The sequence below is a fragment of the Oratosquilla oratoria genome, chromosome 39 (genome assembly GCF_046742065.1).
Source record: "Oratosquilla oratoria isolate Oo_2021 chromosome 39, ASM4674206v1, whole genome shotgun sequence".
In the NCBI taxonomy this organism is placed as follows: domain Eukaryota; kingdom Metazoa; phylum Arthropoda; class Malacostraca; order Stomatopoda; family Squillidae; genus Oratosquilla; species Oratosquilla oratoria.
Window position 1 is genome coordinate 39721160 of NC_134815.1, and position 5000 is coordinate 39726159.

Genomic DNA, 5000 nt, shown 5'->3' on the forward strand with positions numbered 1-5000 from the left:
ATGTTTCCGGTTAGAGAGGCAAACCAACAATGACGCAATCGCACAGCGCAACGATAAAATGTAAGCTAGACAAACAGCGACAAGCTCAAACATGTAACAACAGGCAACACTTGCTGCCCCTTGCTCCCCGCCCCCCCCAACACTTATAGTCTCTCAGCTACGAGTCCGACTGTCATTACTTTCTGATCACCCCTAGTACAAAATACACATGAATTAGACAATAGACATAGGACAATGGGAAGAACAAAACACCATTGGCAGAAAAATAATAGTTGCAAACATAACAAAGATTACATCCCCTACCACAGGTACGCCAAACCCAAATGAGTCTGCGCCCAAGAAAATACACAATTTACAATAGTAAGGGCTAGGGGTACAAAACTTCACAATCCAATTACATACAAATACATACAAATACACAAAAATACATACAAGAGGCTCACTCGACCATCAAGGCCTAGCACTTCGTGAACGTAGATGATACGAGTGGCCCACAATGGGTGATACAATGGGAACATTGAGTGTTGGGGGAGGTTGGGTGAATGCAGGTATGGGCACCTGCGTCTTTTTAAGCCTGTCAGAATGGCAAATCTCACTAAGACCCGTAGATGGGTCAAAAACCCTGAATTTGTTGGGATGGAGCTGTTCTGTTACTAAAAGGGGACCTGTGAATTTACAATTTAGCTTGGATTGGCGGTCCGGCATGCTCCTAAAGACATGATCCCCAACAATGATGTTCACAGGCTTAGCACGACCATGTTGGTGCTTTAACATGTCAGCCTTGGAAATAACAAGTTTGTCCTTAACAGACGCATAAATATCATGCAGCACATGATCCTGAAGTTTACTGTAGTCATCTATATTGTAGAGGAGACGAGCAGGACTGTCAAGCATGTCATAAGGGAGTCGTCTCTCTGATCCAAAGACAACATAGTGGGGCGTTTTTCCCGTGGAAGCGTTTATGGTGCTGTTAATACAAGCACTAACATGAGGAAGCCAATCCTCCCAAGACTCATGAAAATGACTAGCAAGGTGACGTAAGATCTCCAAAATTTTCCTGTTTGTCCTCTCTACAAGACCATTGGACGCCGGATGATAAGCAGTAACAAAAGTTTGTTTAATGCCGTAACGTGCACAAATGCCTGCCAAAACCTCGTTCTTAAATTCAGCCCCATTATCACTAAGGAGCACCGAAGGAGTGGTGTATGGACACAACACATGGGAAACTAAAGCATGTGCTACAACTGGTGCAGATTTGTTACGTAAGGGAGCTAGGACCACAAAACGACTAAAATGATCCACACATACAAGGACATACACAGAGCCCTGTGTGCTACGAGGCAGTTGCAAAAGGTCTATAGCTACAGTCTGAAAAGGGTGAGAAGGAATAGGGTACTCTAAAATGGGAGCAGTGCTCGTAGAACCTTTGTTCTGGGCACAAGAACTACACCGGGCCACATGAGAGGCAATGTCTAGTCGCATTTTAGGCCAATAATACTTCTTCCGTGCCATAGCCAGAGTTTTGTCACGACCTGGGTGACCAGCCTGAGGGACATCATGAGCAAGGGACAAAACAATGGGAACTAGAGACTCAGGGATCACTAGCTGCGCCACATCCTGCTCAAACACTTCCACATTGCGAATGAGAACTTCGTCCTGCAGGGAAAATTGGTACAGAGGTACTGGTAAAGCTGGTAAGGTGGAATCATCTCCAGACTCCAAAGCATAGATGACAGCAGACCAGACAGGGTCTTCACGCTGAGCTTTTACCAGATCCTGCAGGGAAAAGTTATCAATCACGGTAACAGCAGCAACAGGGATATTCCGTGAAAGTGCATCAGCAACATGATTAGCTCGCCCGGGCAAATGCTTTAGGGTTGGATTGAATTCCTCAATCGTGAGGAACCATCTGGCTAGGCGACCTGACAGATTCTTTCCTTGAAAAAGCTGAGTGACAGCAGTGTGGTCCGTGTAGACTGTAATAGGATATCCAAAAATGATATCACGGAAGTGCTTTAAAGCCCACACCACAGCCAGGGCCTCTAAATGAGTAACAGAGTAACGGAACTCAGGTTTGTTTAGAATGCGACTAGCATATGCAATAACATGAGGTCTACTTCCTTCTACTTGTTGCATAAGTACAGCTCCAATACCTGTACCAGAAGCATCTGTACAAATAGTAAAGGGGATACTATAATCAGGGAAAGCCAATACAGGTGCTTCAGTAAGAGCAAGCTTCAAAGAATCAAAACTTGTCTGATGGACATCACGCCACTGGAAGGAAGAGTCCTTCTTGAGAAGGCGAGTGAGAGGGGAAGCAATTGAAGCAAAGTCTTTAATGAATGCACGATAGTATCCTGCAAGTCCAAGGAAGGACCTTACATTTTCAACCGACTTCGGTACAGGGAAGTCTCTGACTGCCTTGATCTTTTACCAGTGGTATGGATACCATGTTTGTCTACAACATGACCTAGAAACTGGATACAAGCCTTGAAAAAGGAACACTTGGGTAAGTTGAGTTTTAACCCAGCTTCAGCAAACCGTTGGAAAACCATGGATAACTTAGAAAAGTGGCTCTCCACATCTTTGGAAACAAGAATCAAATCATCCAGGTAAACAAAAAGTCCATTCCCAATTAAGCCATGAAATATAGAGTTAACTAAACGCTGGCAAGTCAAAGGAGCATTCCGCAAACCCATGGGGCAACGAAGCCATTCATAGTGCCCATTGGGAGTCGAGAAGGCCGTGATCTTACGAGACTTCTCCTCCAGGGTTACCTGCCAAAAACCTGTTTTTAAACCTAAATTGGTGAACACTGTATTACCATTGCCAATGGACTGAAGAAGCTCGCTTAAGATAGGCAGAGGATAATGATCAGGAAGAGTGACCTCATTGACTTTCCTATAATCAACCACAGGACGAAAAGATCCATCCTTCTTAGGCACCAGGAGAAGAGGCGAATTCCACTCGGAGTGGGAGTCCTATACAACACCTTCACTCAACAAATCGTCAACCAAGGACTGGGCTATAAGCCGACGAGAGTGAGGCAACCTGTAAGAGGGGACGTAAACAGGACGAGTGCCTGGCTGAAGGTCAATTCTATGAACCATACGATCCGTAACCCCTAACGGATCACCTGGTAAAGCCAAAGCCTGACGGTGGGTAACTAGCAGGTCAAGGAGACGAGGTGTCTCTTTAGGAAAATCAGTTTCGCCTACAAATGTGGCAAGTTCAGAGGCTACGCGAGCAGGGTCACGTGTTGGAGGAGACTGTAGAACAGAAGCTGCTATAATAGGAGAATCTTGGAAAGCAGCAACGCGTACCACCTCAAAGGAGCCTAAGTGACTGCCAGGAGAGAGAGAAATAGGAGCACCCGTAACATTGGTTACCATCGCTGTGGTAACGTGATCCTCACGAATAGTGGAGAGAGTTCCTTCTAGGGCAAGACGACGAATACGAATACGAATAGAATCAGGCAAAGAGAGAACGTCAGACCCAATTGGGGCACCTGAGACGCACACTGAACTTGAAGGTTCAATAAGATGCTCTCCTACAACAACAGCAGCACAATGAGCAACAGGGGCAGAGGTCTGAGAAATTGGGACAGGCACAAAAGAATCACAAACGGAAACTGGCCTATCCGAAGCAGAGATATCAACTTTGCAGAAAGTCACTACACGGCGACTAGGAGAAATATCTATGCTATGAGCTGTAAGAGCATCAATACCCAGGAGGCAATCACACTTAAGGGCAATGCCAGAGACAACAGCAAAAGTGACATTGAATACTGTAGCATGCGAGGAAATATGTAAAGGAAGACAAACTGATCCAAGAACAAAGCAAGGAGAGCCTTGGCACAGAATGCAAATTATTACAACAAGGGAGGATAAAGGAAGATTATACAATTCTCGCAAGGCAAAGTAAGCCTTTCTACTTAACAGACTACATTCTGCACCAGTATCTACAGTGACTGAAATAGGCGTTTCCCTAGTGAAAAATTGAAAGGTAAGTAATTGAGAAGATTCAACAACCACAAAAGGAATTATTTGAGACCGGACATTGCTGGTCAACTCTTGGGGTTGGGAAACATGCGCTGGGGAAAATGGGATTGACGAGGGTGGTGAGACGTCTCCTCCCTAAGTTTCAAAACCTTGAAACATTGATCAGTCGAATGTTTACGCTGACCATGAATATCGCAATAACTGAGTCTACCTGGAGGCTCTACTCTGGAAAGGTCATGCGATTGATTAGAAGAAACAGTAGGTACACTCCTACCAACAGGGGACAGTTTTGACTTGTGTACCTGGCGCCTACGGCGGAAACAAAAATCGCTGGAATGACCAGACCTGTTACAAAAAGTACACAACAGGGGAGGGGGTGTAACTGTAGATTGAGGGAGTTGAGGAGAATAAGGGACATGACCCTGTTGATGAGCATTGCTAATACACAAAGAGTTAGATGGAACTTCTCCCAGTTTACGTGAAAGTTGTGATGCAAAGGACAATAGAGTGTCATCAGGCTTATACTTGAGAGAAGATGCTGCTCGTCTCTCAGAAGGCACCAAAAAAAGAATATATAGAAGAAACTCTACGATAATGCGAAATCTATCTATGGAAATGTTACCTTTCTCTACCCAGTCCGACTGGGACAATGATTCAAAAGCCTCAACTGCAAGGATACTGGCCTGAGCTTGCGCCCGACGATAATCCATAGTACCCAGTCTGGATACGAGAGTATCAGCCAATTTGTAGCACCAATGGAATGCATCACCACCAAGATTATCTGCGAAAATTTTAAGAAAATTAGCCCTAAAGGTGTCATAATCATAGTTTATAAGTTTAGGGTCTAAACATGAAGCCGAGAGGAGCTCTGCAGCAAAAGAATGTGGCACAATCTGGGACCTCACAAAGGAGATCTTCTCAGGCCCCGTCGAAACATTCGACTGTACGATTGCGTCCTCACATTGACGGATAAATACAGCAGCCCTATAATTAGGGTCT